General features: G+C 44.6%; 2 protein-coding genes across 4 annotated transcripts in view; one reads left to right on the top strand and one right to left on the bottom strand.

Annotated features, from left to right (window-relative positions):
- GSG1 (germ cell associated 1) overlaps positions 1 to 14,423 on the bottom strand; it is a 110,780-nt gene that overhangs the window by 45,723 nt on the left and 50,634 nt on the right. Inside the window, exon 2 of one of the 3 annotated variants that reach the window (XM_081879309.1) lies at positions 5,741 to 5,834. The exons of 1 other annotated variant lie outside the window; for it this stretch is intronic. The gene's annotated coding sequence lies outside the window, so the exon portion shown is untranslated. Of the gene's footprint in view, positions 1 to 5,740; positions 5,874 to 14,423 lie in introns of those variants that run through there. One more of the 3 variants, XM_081879308.1, reaches the window with a different exon arrangement.
- The window catches only part of EMP1 (epithelial membrane protein 1), a 31,186-nt gene continuing 22,776 nt past the window's right edge, over positions 6,014 to 14,423 (top strand). Inside the window, exon 1 of the mRNA XM_081879319.1 lies at positions 6,014 to 6,161. The gene's annotated coding sequence lies outside the window, so the exon portion shown is untranslated. The remainder of the gene's footprint in view (positions 6,162 to 14,423) is intronic.

The following is a 14,423-nucleotide window of genomic DNA, read 5'->3' as shown; positions in this document are numbered from 1 at the left end:
GCCATGAGGAGTTGAATTAAAATGTTGTGAAAAGCGATTGGAGGCTTTCAAACCACCTTTGCTCAAAGGCAAGCCATCATTAATATTGAATTATGTTGCCATCATTGAAACGACTTCCATTTCCCAGCTTTAATCCCTGCTCTGGGATTATTTCTTAATGAAGAGCAGGGTGTGAATCATCTAAACAAATAAATCAAATCAAATTATAGCCGTGTATGATCCTGCAGCCCAAAGCTAAACAGTAGTGAGGCTGATTCAGTTTAGTGAGAGATGGAAGCACATCGAAGAGACCTGAGTATCAGTTACATTTCATTCACGTTTAGAAAACTCTGTGAAAGGGATTAGCACTCTACTACTATTATTAAACTGTGCTGGGGAAAGATGACGTGTTATCCCTGTGCCTGTTTTTCTTGCAGGGGAGGGATGGTACCTTTGAAAAACTGCCAATAAATATTTTTTTTTTAAGAAGAGGGAGGGGAAGAGAGCACTTGGGGCTGGAGCTGCCCAGTTGTGCACCTGCAGAAAGGTGCTGGGCTTGCATTTCTTTCTTTCTTTAAAAAAAGGCCATCAGAAGCAACGTGTTATAGAAAACAAGAAACCAGGGGTGGTTTCTAGGCATGTCCCGTCTCATAATAGCACCTGCTCATGTGGCATCTGTTTCCAATGATAAATACAGGTGGCACCTGCTCAGGCTCCTCAAAGGCTTAAGTATAGGCTCAGCATTGCCTGTCTTAAGAATGGCAGGGCCAAGAGACAGCAAACTGCTCCCTGCTAGGGGTGGGGGTGGGAATTCCATTCCTTTCACACTGAAAGGTGAACTTACCTCATTGGCACTGTTCTGGGGCGATACATTAACCACAACGCAGGCACACTTTGAAATTCACACTTCTTTGAATTTTGGAAGAAGAAGAAAAGGTCCAGCAAAATAATGTGTGCAAAAATGCATCTACTGGGCTAAAATGCCTATAAATGGGAAATGGGGGGGGGGGGAGGAATGGCATGATGTTAGGGGAAATGGTTTTGCAAACATGTGCAAAATTGAATGCAAAATGTGTCTGTTGGGAGAAATTCACACTAAAATGTCAAAGGATTATTCAAAAACGACTTTCATTGCAGACAAGACTGCGCTAGATGGAGCAATGGTTGGATTTGGCAGAAGGCAGTTTCCTGTGTTCCTGTAAGCACAGGTGTGCAAAATGCAGTGGTACCTCGGGTTACAGACGCTTCAGGTTACAGATGCTTCAGGTTACAGGCGCTTCAGGTTACAAACTCTGCTAACCCAGAAATAGTACCTCAGGTTAAGAACTTTGCTTCAGGATGAGAATAGAAATTGTCCGGCGGCAGCATGGGAGGCCCCATTAGCTAAAGTGGTACCTCAGGTTAAGAACAGTTTCAGGTTAAGGATGGACCTACAGAACGAATTAAGTTCTTAACCTGAGGTATGACTGTAGGGTTGGAGAAAAGCTGCAGGGAGGGAGTTAGAAGGGGGAAATTGGAGGCAAAGGAAGACTCAACTACCCTCCTCTTGCTTTTCTGATGGAAAACACGCCCTCCCAGCCTTGTTTTGGCAAGGTGATGACAGAAAGTGTAATTCCACATAAGTGAGTAAATTTCTTCTGAATTGTTCAAACTGTCAGCCATAGCTTACCAGAAGCCTGGGAAGTGTGAGATGTGAAAGGTTTTGTGGAAGAAGGCACATTACTGGGTGTTTTAAAAAACACTGTTTATTACTGTGCATGAACTATGCACAAGGTCTGGAGATACCCATGTGATACAGTGTTTTGCAAAACATGTGATGCCCTTCAGAACATTGCGATGAATTGAATTTGCCATGCATGACCCTTTGGAGTGAGATATAGGAGCTTTTATTGAGGTCACAGGAAAAAGAGAATTCCAGTTTTGAAATCTGGGATGTTTAGCATTTTTTCACTCTCCGCAGGGTCCCTTGGTTCTGAGATGAAAAGCAGTTTAGCATCACATGGAAAGTTCATGGGCCAGTTTTAGTGCCATGTAAATGATCTCCTTTCTAAGGACATTAGATTTCTAAGTCAAAGAACAGAGGAATTTCCTGTGAGTAGCACCATTGGTTCACCTGGCTCTGGGACCCTGAGTCAGTTTTTTCTACACACTGAAAGGCAGCAAGGGATGAGGGAGCAATTCAATTCACTTAGCATTCAAAGGTAAACTTACCAAATTCACATATTCCACAGCAATGTGTGAACTGAAACACAAGCAACCTGCAAAATGTGCACTTCCCCTGGTTTTGCAAGGCAGTTCTCCAGCCAATCAACATGTAGAAAAATGGATACATATTAGGATAAAGTCTGCATATAATTGCACATATTAGTGAAAATAACATACAAAAATGGCTTGTTTATGGGTGTAGTTGTTGAAGCATCATACAAACATGTTTATTAGGAGAAATTTGCACTAAACTGCTGAGGAATTTTCATGGATTCATGCGGAAGTGTGGAGAGATGATTTCAAGCCTGGAAAGATGAGGGGAAATGGAGAGAACCGAAAATTTAGAGATTATTCCATCCCTATTCCCAGCCCTAGCAGGAGATTCTGGGGACTGACCCCATGGCCTTCTGTTAGGAAAGCATGTGCATGAATTCTGCTAGGAATGCATGAATTATGGCCCTGCTATGTTGATGACAGAAGCACAGGATTGGCCAAGGGAAAAGCTGCTGGAAGGAAGCAACTGGAGCTGGGAAGTGGAACAGTGTGGACTTAGCCTTCTCCATGCTAAGTGACCTAGTGATGACTAGCAGAGGTGTCATCAGTTCCATGAAGTGTTCTCAGTCCAGTATAAAACACCATAACAAACTGTATCTTGTACAGCTAGTAGATCACTTATCTGTTGGACACAGTTTGTACTTCCAGCTGACATGCTGACCTTTCTGGGGCTTATCCTGCCAGAATAACTCACAGACTAGCTCACATTCTTCTTGCTGTGCTGCTGTTCCCTGCATCCTGTATCTCAGGGTCAAACGAGGACAGCCATCACTAGTCCGGCATTCACATGGCCTGAACATATTTACTTGGTAACTAAGGGGTGGCTGGGCGGTTGGCTCTGTAAAGCTGCCCTTATGAAACTGGGTTTCAGGAGAAGCCAATGTAATACTTTGTGCAGGATTGCACCTGCACCCCATCCAAGGAATAAACCAGACCCAGGAGCTTTTCCAGGGTCAATGTGAAGGAACTGAACTGCAACTCACCATGAGGTTCAGTGCTCTCAGGTGGTGCAATGGACCAGCATGTTTTGCTCTTTACCAGAAGGTTGGTGGTTCAAGGCCACCCAGGGCAGGATTCCTGCATTGCAGGGAGTTCGACTAGGTGACCCTCAAGTTCTATGATTTGAATTTGGGATAAAGGATGTGGTTGTTGTTAATTGGGTTATCAATACCTGGATGTCTTTGTTATCAAGAGCAGCTGCCTGTCCCTTTTCACCCGTTATTTCTTTCTGATCTCATTATTTATAGTAGCCACCCCCTCCAGCCATGCCTATATACACCTGCAACTCAATATAATGCTTTGTGAATCCACCAGTGGACTGCGGCCAAAGAAAGTTTATGCGCTAATAAATTTGTTAGCCTTTGTTGTTTTTAGTCTCCACTTAATCAAACTTGCACATTCTTCCCTTTTAAGGGAGAAACTCTGAGATTTAAGGCTTGTCTCCTTGCCTTTGTCCTACAAAATGTCATATTCTCCCTTTCAAAGTGTGGATTGTATCTTGACAAACAGTTTCCAGGTCAAGTTTGTCTGCTCGTTCATCCTCACCAACCTCCTTCTCCTCCCATTCACAACCACACAGCAACCCAAGGCAGCGGCGATAATTCTCCCTCACAGCAAAGGAACACCAGGGAAGAATTTATGGATGTTCTTCTGAGAAGGGCTAAAGCTACTGTACATCAATAATTTCTCCACACATGTCCACACCCCAATCTCAACACGTGTTCCAGCATCCTAAAAGGGACTTCTGGTGGACCAGCAAAGTGGGCTAGAACAAGAAGCAGAAGAAATGCTTCCAGAAAAAAACAAATATTGCTACTGAGGCACATTCAGTGCATAGTATAGCGTTAAATACCATGTATCAGGTTTGGGGGGTGGGGTGGGGAACATTTCCTTCTGGGCCAGCTTCTGAGAGATTTGCATGCCAGAGGCAAAGATGGGAGGGGCAAGAGATGCAAGTTTGTGTCATTATTTCTTTATTTAAGTAATTGACGACTTGCCTTTTGCATGCATCTCACGATGATTTGCAAACATATCATAAATACATTTTTAAAAAATTAAAACAGTACCAAAAAACTAGGATAGGTTTAAAAACAAGACAAAGCAAAGAGATGCAGAAATCTTGTCCAGCATGCGTTTTGTCCTGTGGGCTAATTTCTATGCTCTCTCATGCATCTGTCTCTGTCCTGCATCCTGACAAGCAAGGGTCTTTCTCAGAGTTCAAGGACACCTTTCCAGCCAAGCCAAAACACTCAAGAGTGTTTCGAAGCAGGACTGGTGAGGGGCGTGGCCTGCAAGAAAGGAGTGTGCCTGTGAGGACTGCAATGTTGGGAGAGTCCCAAAGGCCAGATCTAGAGGCCTGGAGGACTACCCTCTGACCCATGGGTAGGCAAAGTAAAGCCCGGGGGCTGGATCTGGCCCAATTGCCTTCTAAATCTGGCCCGTGGACAGTCCTGGAATTAGCATGTTTTTACATGAGTAGAATGTGTCCTTTTATTTAAAATGCATCTCTGGGTTATTTGTGGGGCCTGTCTGGTGTTTTTACATGAGAAGAATGTGTCCTTTTATTTAAAATGCATCACTGGGTTATTTGTGGGGCATAGGAATTCATTCAATATTTTTTCAAAATATAGTCCGCCCCCCACAAGGTCTGAGGGACAGTGGACTGGCCCCCTGCTGAAAAAGTTTGCTGACCCCTGCTCTGACCCCAGGGTCTGAGACGCCACACCCCTGGTGCAGTAGACTGGCAGCAGGGACAGCATTACCTTCCCTGGTGCACACCTCCAAGGTCCCAACTGCTAACCCCTGGAGACTGTTAGCCGCTTTGAGACTCCTTAAAGGGAGTGAAAGGCGGGATATCAAATCCAAACTCTTCTTCTTCTTCTTCTTCTCACGGCCAGTTTGCTTGCCCTCTCTGAGCCTGCAAGCAGTGACAAGAGCAAAGAGGTGAAGCGCTCCACTCCTCTTGCCTTGTGCTGTCCCTCTGGGCAGTTCTGCATCCTGGGCCCAGTGGGAGAGGGCAGGGAAGCTGTGAGAAAGTGAGGTGAGCCCGCTCAGAGTGGAGAGTGGAATCGCTGGGGGCACCTTGCTCAAACCCCCAAACCTGAAGGCAGCAAGGAATTAGCATTGTGCTGCAGGTGGCACGGAATAGGCACTCCACGTGGAGACATCCAGGCCACAGAAACCAGTCCTCTGCTTGTGGGAGTGCCTTCAGGAGAACGCCACGATGGACACACCCTGCAACGTTGGACAGCTTGGCATTCCAAGGAGTCAAAGTGCATCTGTCCCCTTGTACTTCTTTCCTTGAACAGGCGACGTTCCTGGCATTGTAGCCAAGGAGGGTGGCATCAGCTTAGTGACTCACGAGGACATCGCCACCCAATGTACCCAGGCAGCTGTTGCCCTGTTTGTTTATACTGGATGTATCCCCTCTGCATTGTTACCACATCTGTAACTATGTTTTTTTTATGGTTGGCAACCATTACTCAAGATTTACTAAACAGACCTGGCCAGGGTGTCTTCTCTCTGGTGACTCATCAGGCTTGAAGTCACTCCTTTCTGTAGCGTAGGCTGGGGTCCCCCTCCTCTTGCTGCTGTTCCTGTTGCATCAAGCCATAAAAGAGAGAGGGAGGGAGAGAGAGAGAGAGGCTTTGCAATAGCTGGGTCCCCGCCCAGAAACTTCTGGCTCACTGCCAAGCAAGCAGGGCGTAGTATATTATAAAAAAATTTTTTTTCCATGAAAGCTAGACTGATTCATAGAAACTCTTCTAAAGCACAGTCGAAAAGACACCACCCATCCCAGCACACCAGCAGGGGAAACTTATAACCCTCGCCAGCCAGAGCACTGCCTTCACTGCAGCTCTGAGTTTCAAGGCAGCCAGAGTTCAAGAGCACAGCTCCTTCTGCAAAAGACCTCTTTCTCTAAGGTAAGGATGCTTCCCAACAGAACCTGACTGTGCCTTGTGGCTGTGCAATTTTGTCTTGCTTGGAGCTAGCACCTGCCTGTTTTTCCGCTCCTCCACTTTCGGGCTCGCAAAGTTTCAGAGTGTTTGGAGAGGGGGGCAGGCTGTCCTTGATTTTAATGCACTCACCCTGTTGTTTTTTAATTCATTTGGAAGATCCCTCTCCAGCAATGTTTCTTGCTGGTGTCCCAGACATTGGACGCAGGCTGAATTCCTTGCAACAATTAGAATTTGGGGGTTCACTTAGAAGAGGGAAATGGAACGAAGTGCCTAATGGGTGACTGTTGCAGAGAGGGGAATTGATACATTCCTATATTGTGACACGCATGCATTTGCAAACCTTGCGGGCAGGTGAAAGTCAAAATCTGAAGAAAAGTCAACTGAAGGAAGGGCTGGCATTTGCCACAAGGATGACCACAATTCAGTTACTCTGAAGAAACAGGTTGTGAGTTGCAGCACAACCCGTTTGTTTCAGAGTAACTGACTCTACTCAATATATTGTCCCTGCACTGTGTAGAGTGAGTCTTCTTCTATTGCATTGGCAGGTCTGGTCTGTGACACTTGGGTCCCCTCCTGAGCCCTCATAGTCAGAAGGGTTTAACTTGAGCTGGGAAGATTCCCAGCTAGCAAGAATGATGTTGAATACGCCCTTTCAGTTGGAAAAGTAACAATGGTTTTTAAAGTGGGGGTGGTTATTTGAAGTGGGGTGGATCTACACAGATTGGAGTGTCTTAACAGGTTGTAAACTATTGGGCTGGGTGTGGAACTGGAACACATAGCTTAGCGTGCCTTCCTTTCCCCAGAAATTCCTCTGGGGAAGGAAATCCTTTAAGGGTGATCCCTTAATAAACTTATATTCCACTGATTGGACTGAGAGAGTGAACTGGCTAATGGGCACAACAAGTGCATTGTTTGAGTGCAGATTGTGCCATGCACACGCAGTGTTTTGCAACGCAGATGGCATCGTTGTCACGAGCAATTTCTACATGCCTCTTGGTGCTCCTGCCAAGTATCACCTGTGCAGAGTGATATTTAACTGGCAAATGTTATTAAATGCTTTGCACCCAAGGCAGCTAAGTACTTGTGGACCTTCAAATAGAGGGATCTTCCACTGAGGTCAGCACTTTGCTGCATTCCAGTAGTGGATCAAACAAGAAAACATTTCAAGGATTATATTACAGTTCCCCACCTCCATCTGCTCAGAAGTAGATCTCACCATGGCCATTTGGTCTTACTTAGGTAAATATGCATAGGGCTGCAACTTTATACTCACCTGTCAAAAAGGCCTCTGGTTATATAGCAGCGTTATAGATCTTTATTTATTTTTTAATGAAAGATTATATATATATATGTAACTGAAGTGGTGGTGGAGGAAAGATTTTGTTTGAATCGACTTGCACACTGCCTGAAGGAATGCAGCTTTCCTTAGGTGTGGCCCATTTCAACATGTTTCCAGGGAGGGGAGGGTTCTCTCTCCTCGCACAGACAATGAAGGGAACAAAACTCCATTTGGAGGAAGAGATGACTCAGTTTGCCCCCAGTACAAACCAAGCTGGGCCTGTTAAGTATTCCCTCCAGCAGTCCCATCCAAGTACCTGGAATGATCCAAACTTTGCCTCCAGATTCATCTCATGCTGCTAGCAAAAATATATATACGGTAAATATAAATGCCCAAGAGGTGGAATGGGCAAGGCCCATTAAGCTCATGCTTAAACGGAGATTGCTTCCAGATAACACAGCACTGCAGAACCCCCTAATTAAACGGGCAATTATTTAGACTTTCATGATAATGGTCCACAATATCCTTGGCATATGCTTAGCCTATAGCATGAATATTTCACTAATGCTCGGGATCAGCCATGTTGTGCTAGCTAAGGCATGCCCACCAAGTAAGAATTATGACTTCTGCTTTGAAGACCTAGAGGTGCATTGCATCCTGTGGGTTGCATTCCAAATAGAATGCTTTTCTTTGTGCATGATGCCTTTGATCTTCTCTTGCGCACGTTTGTGCTATTAAGAACAAATATATGTGTGAATGATAGCTGGTGCTGGTTTTATGTTTGCATTAGCAGGTGTGGATGACGCAAAAGGCCCTTCTGGTCTCATGTGTGGAGAAAAACCACACCTTTGCTTTTTAACTCTGTTGGAAGGGTAGGGAACTTCCACCATGGGCCAAAGAAGGCCGATGGAGTCAAAGTTGGGAAGGCTCATAGACAAATACAGTGGTACCTCGGGTTAAGTACTTAATTTGTTCCGGAGGTCCATTCTTAACCTGAAACTGTTCTTAACCTGAAGCGCCACTTTAGCTAATGGGGCCTCCTGCTGCCGCCACGCCACTGGAGCATGATTTCTGTTCTCATCCTGAAGCAAAGTTCTTAACCCGAGGTACTATTTCTGGGTTAGCGGAATCTGTAACCTGAAGCGTATGTAACCTGAAGTGTATGTAACCCAAGGTACCACTGTAAGTGGGGCAAATGTTTCAGAGCTTTCTTTCCCCTGTCCCACCTCACTCCATATATTTAAAGCAAGGCTTGATGAGTGCTAGATGGACTTCAAGAAGAGGAGAGATTCTCTCACAAGCCGGGAAATCGTCCCCCTGTTGGATCATGTTGCACATGCATCATGTGCAGTGCGCCCATGATTTTTGGGCGGTGTACTGCACGTGCAATGCCATGTGATGGAGGGCTTTGTGTGGCCATGAAAGCTGTGGTTGGGCTGAGAACCATTCTGGAATGTTTCAGGTGACTCAGCCTGTGGTGTGTAGGAGGGGAAGAGAAGATGGTGCTTGCTCAAGTAACCTCACATGGCAGGGAGAGGGACCCACCAAATCTGCTGCCTTGCCTGCCACTTAGCCACAGCCCTGTTGGATCAGATCAAAGGTCCATCTATTCCAGCATCTGGTTCCCACCAGTGGATACTCTGAGATACCTCTGGGAAGCCCATAAGCAGCACAGGAAGGCAAGGGTTTTGTTGTCGTTGTCTCTTTCCAGCATCTGGTATTCATTTTGCAGAGATACTGCATCTGAACATGGAGGTTCCACTTATTGCTCGTGGCCAATAGCCATTGATATGAAATGCCAACTATCATTATTAGTCAACCAGATGCCACAAGCAATTAGCATAAGGCATCAGTCCTGTTAGTTGCCCTCAGCTAACTAAATCTAAACCTTCCTCGTTAGCTTATGTGCTTGTTAAGGTCTTCACCAGTGTGGGACCTACTGCCAAAGACAAGTGGCGGCTCTGGAAAAGGCCTTCTCTGTGGTGGCCCCTCACTGCTGGAATGCATTCCCCAGGGTTGCTTGTCTGGCATCTAGGATGATAAGTTACAGGCACTACTAGATCAAGAACTTAAAAGAAAAATTGCCCAGGCTTTCCCCCTGGCTGGTAAATAAATAAATAAAGGGGGGGGGGAGAGAAAAATATGATCCTAACTATTTTATAGTTTCTCTTTTTACTTTATTTCAATATTAATGCTGCTTTATTTTAATATTGAAGGCTGGTATTTGTTTTAGTGACATTTTAATTGATTCTCTGAAACATTTAAATGTAAACATGGAATATAATTTTTAGACAAATAAACCTTTTTTATAGGTTCTCTGCACTCGTTCCACACAGTTTATTTCTAAAAAGAAATCCATAATTTATGTTTCTGTTCCTGGCATTTCAAAAGTAGGATGGGATAAAATCTTATCACCAGCCTTGGAGTGCCGGGGTATGGCCTGAAGGCATGTGAGGCCACCACCTCGCTGAAGCTAAGCAGGTTTAGGTCTGGTCAGTGCCTGGATGGGTGACCACTTGGCAACCCCCATATATGTCACGTTGGGCTGCATGATGCCCAGAGGGGTAGGATAAAGAGGAAGAAGAAATACAAGAGCACAAGTGTAGATCTGGGTTCGTATTTGGCTCTTTAACTTGACTGCACTTTATGAAGCGGGGCAGAGGCTATGCCTTTGAAAGACATGAAAGCCTTCTTTCTTGGTGTCTTGAGAGGAGATTCAATGAGTACAAAACTTGGTGCAACTGATTCGGAGCAAGGCACAGCAGAAATATGACTTCCTCAAACTGTACTATGGATAAGGAGAAGGTACTTGAGCTCCACATCTGAGCACTCCACCAACACCCAGCAAGCTCAAGCCATTAGCATTGTACACCCTTGACTCTTCCTGGAAACAAGTGAATGCAGGATCACAACCCTTGTGTAAGAGACGCAGCCTTCCAAAGCCTACTTGAAATGTTCTGTATAATGTCTGTTTGGAATACGTCCTGGAAGTCTAAAAATGCCTCGTTTCCCTGATGGAAGACAGTGTGCGTTGTCTGAGAATGTGTGGAACTAGCTTGCTAGGTGACATTTACATTGGTTGCCCTGCCCACTTTTGTCTCTCTCCTCGCCCACCACTGCCATGCAGCTCTCAGGTGTTTCAGGTAGGATTGTTACAGCTTTAGCACTCGATTGCAGCCAACAGACTAAGCTACAGCGTGTGCTTGGTTCTGGGGGTAGGTGCAGTGCCCATGAAAGTTTTCCCAGATTGCAAATCTGCCCATGTCTTATGTGACATCAAGACGTATACCTCTGAATCCATTTGTGTGTGTGTGAAAATGTCTTTAGCCCAGGTCATCCTATTACCTTCAAGAAAATGGCAAAAGCATCTTTAACTTTGGTTTAGTTTTCCTAGTTGGCAGTGAGGGAAGGAGGGAGATTTCCAGCAAATCAAAATAGCTTCAGCCATGGCCACACCCTTTGTTGTGAGGGGGAAGAATCACCATCGGATAAGGGTTGTTTGGGAGGGGCATTTTTAATTGACTATAAACATTTGCATCAGGATGGATCTGTATTTTTATGCAAACTGACCAGCCTAACATGTGGACCTCCAAATTGTGTAATTCAATCTGTGGCTCAAAAAATAAATGTACTAAAGTATGTGAAAGGAAAACGTAATTTAGGGTAAGAGGCTTAGGAATGTGTACATTGCAATAAAAATGTGTATTTAAATGGGGTTTACAATGCTCTAAAATAGGTATTTCAAACATTTCAAAATATGTGTTTAAATATGAAACGGATACATTTCCATATGTGGGATTTGAAAAGAAGAAATTCATGGGTTAATGTGGAAACAGAGCAGAATGAACACATGTGATACAGCAATAGACTGATTTGTCTGCCCCCAAGCTTGCATGGGCTTTTCTTTTAAATCAAAAATGGGAGAATGTGGACTCATAGTTCCAGCTGGACACACCCTATTCCCCCCCAAAAAACCCTCTTTATTACTCTTGGGAGTCCTCTGTGGTGAGCACATGGGCTGGCTGGACTGACACGCCCCATGATAAAAGAGAGCAGAGTGCAGGAACATTTTTTCCATCTTACAGAGTCAGGTCAGAGTCTGAGAAGTGCTAAAAGGCAAAATGCTGGCATCCAATGTCCATGGGTGTGATGCATCAGGGCTGTGGTCTTTCTAAGGAGAAGGGGCAGGAACCAATAGGAAGGGAGATGAAGTGGCAGTGAGGGGAAAGGAGACCAAAGAGCAAAGAACTGAAGGACCCTAGCCAGGAACACAGAGTGTCCCAGGAGTGGAAGATACTTAACTGGCTACTTTTGCAGTTACAGCACATCCACTATGAAACTAGTTATATCTGTTGCAGGCACATATTGAGGGTTACTTTGTGTGCAGTAGCTACCTCTCTGGGCTTTCTCTGGCAACCTCTTGTACTCGTAAATCACCTCTTGCAATCGCATTCCCACCCGTCCCATCTTTACAATATATCTTTTCAATCAAAATGGGGATTTTAAAACTTGAGTTGGAAATGGAACCAGAAGGTAGCAATCCTTCTGGAGCATTAGGATAATAGGAAACGGACTTATACAGAGTCAGACCGTTGGTCCTACTAGCACAATATTATTGCCTGCACCAGTGTTTCCCAAACTTGGGTCTCCAGCTGTTTTTGGACTACAGCTCCCATCATCCCTGACCACTGGTCTTGCTAGCTAGGGATGATGGGAGCTGTAGTCCAAAAACAGCCAGTGAACCCAAGTTTGGGAAACACTGGTCTACATGGACTTGCAGAAGCTTTTCCTGGATCTTGGTCAAGAAACGTTTTGTAAGCAAGGACTGCCTGAAGCCCCGGAGAGCTGCTGCCAGTCTGTGTAGATAATTCAGAGCTAGAGGAGCCAGTGGTCTGACTCAGTATAAGGCAGCTTTCTATGGTTTCCAGCCCTACCTGGAGATGCCAGGAACCTGAGACCTTTTGCCTTGAAATCACGTGCCCTGAGCCTGGCTTTCAAAATTACAGAGCTGTGATCTTCTGCCTGTGTTGCTGAACTAAACACCCCAGGGGAAAGTCAAGCTAGGCCATCTCTCTATGGACAAGTCAAGCTAGGGCATTTCTCAGGCCACTGTTGAGATTTGCAAACAGCAGCCAGAGGATTTCCAACTTTGCAACTGGCATTTTCAGCTGTGCCTTTGACAGCTGCTGGATGTTCAGCAATTATCATGTTTTCATGGCATGAGGAGAAATGTTGTCACCTGTTAATTACTGCATATCAAGGCATTCTTAAAGCAGGCTTGGTTGCAGGCAGCATCAATAAATTCAATGCAAGACATTATTATTATTATTATTATTATTATTATTATTATTATTATTATCAGCTTTATTTTTATTTCAGGCTGTTGACTGTGTTGGGCATAAATATTGGTATACATTTAAAAAAAAGACAGACTAGTAACTGTTTTTGAGGACTAGTAGCTTTGCAAGGCTATCTGAAAGGTAAAACTGCAGGAGTCTGGTTTAGAAATTGGCAACCCTAAGCAGTAGCCAGGTGGCAGTTTTGATGAATCAGGAGAATAGTTTATTGCAGTCTTTGGAAATCTGCTCATATGTTATGACTTTTTTTTCATGAATCTTTTCCTGGTCCGCCTGAGAAAAATGAATCAAATCTGTTATGAAAACATACATGTTTTTGTTGCTCTGCCCCGGTCAAGTCAGAGGTGGAGTGTGTGCCTGTATTTGCATGCTTTAATCAGGCCAGTAGCCAAAAACCACATACCATATTTTTTGCTCTATAAGACTCACTTTTTCTCTCCTAAAAAGTAAGGGGAAATGTGTGTGTGTCTTATGGAGTGAATGCAGGCTGCGCAGCTATCCCAGAAGCTGGAACAGCAAGAGGGATTGCTGCTTTCACTGCGAAGCAATCCCTCTTGCTGTTCTGGCTTCTGGGATTCAGAATATTTTTTTTTTCTTATTTTCCTCCTCCAAAAACTAGGTGTGTCTTATTTTCTGGTACGTCTTATAGAGCGAAAAATACGGTGATCTGTTTCCCATGAGCCTTGCTAAAACTACCAGAGATTGACTGCATTTCTCAATTATGACTTGAACCCACCATGTTTTTTCCTTCTTACGATTCTAATTCATGCCACCAGGGATAGCTCAGTCAGAGTCGTGGGTTCGAGCCCCACGTTGCCCTATTCCTGCATTGTAGCGTGTTGGACTCGATGACCCTTGTGGTCCCTTCCAACGCTACCATTCAAGGAATCGATCTCTGCCTCATCTATGACTCTACAGTTCTATGATTTGCATAACAGCTTTCATTTTAAAGAAATTCCTGGGCAGTTTGCAGAACAATGAAAAACATCAATATATAATGCAATTACAATTTTAAAAGCGGCTGTCAATTAAGTAGCATTGCTATCAATTATAGAAGCCAGAAATGCCATGGACTGGTTTTTAACAGTGGGGGAAAGCTCAGGCAAAGAGATATGTTCTGATTTGTCGGCTGAAGCAACCCATGGTCAGTGCCCACCTGATCTAGAGACAGACATTCTGCAACTTTTTTCCTCCTTTCCCTTTCTTTTTTTCTTGCCAGAACCCCAAATCAATGAGATCCAACCAGATCAGTCAAACCTATAAAGGGTTTTGTTTTCTGGGCTGGAGGTGCTTCAACCTGCCTTTTTCATGAAGGGGTGTATGGATATGTCACCAAAAGAGAATAGGCCTCTCATGCTTCCTTGCAAAGTGTGGGCTCGAGCGCAGCATCTATGAGGTGCAGCCCTATCCTGAACATTTGCCTAGGCCAGTCTGTAGGGGCCCATTCAGCACCCGGTCCCTGTCGCAACGCAAACACATTTCACAGTTTCTCTATCAATGCACTGTGAAAGTTTCAAGAGCTCTTGAAGCTTTCTAAGCATGCAATTGACTATTTAAACAAAAACAAAAAAACCCGAACCTGCAACACAG

The sequence above is a fragment of the Podarcis erhardii genome (assembly GCF_964252035.2).
Source record: "Podarcis erhardii genome assembly, chromosome: 10".
Taxonomy (NCBI): domain Eukaryota; kingdom Metazoa; phylum Chordata; class Lepidosauria; order Squamata; family Lacertidae; genus Podarcis; species Podarcis erhardii.
This window is presented reverse-complemented; position numbering and strand designations above follow the sequence as displayed.